Raw genomic sequence first — 345 nt, 5'->3', positions numbered from 1 at the left:
CTAAATCTTTATACTAATTATATATATATTGTTTGTGTAAGATGCTTATGAGCTCAGAAATAAAATTTTATTATACTTGGTGAAGCACCATGCAAATGAAGTTAAAGACAACGTTTCTGACCTTGTATGGGAACATTTTAAGCGCATCAAGCAGATCTTAGCTTGTAACATATAATTAATCGGATAATTGCTCTCTATTTATATACCATCGAGTTACATGGCAGGTGACATGGATTTCAATTATTTTCCAATTATTGCAAGCTATTTTTTTCTATACATGTGAAATATGATATACATTATATGCGCAATCAAGAAAAAAAATCTATCATGTATTCGTAGATGTAA

Source organism: Triticum aestivum, chromosome 2B (assembly GCF_018294505.1).
Source record: "Triticum aestivum cultivar Chinese Spring chromosome 2B, IWGSC CS RefSeq v2.1, whole genome shotgun sequence".
NCBI classification, from domain to species: Eukaryota; Viridiplantae; Streptophyta; class Magnoliopsida; order Poales; family Poaceae; genus Triticum; species Triticum aestivum.
The sequence above is the reverse complement of the archived record's forward strand: the minus strand, read 5'-3'. Positions refer to the sequence as shown.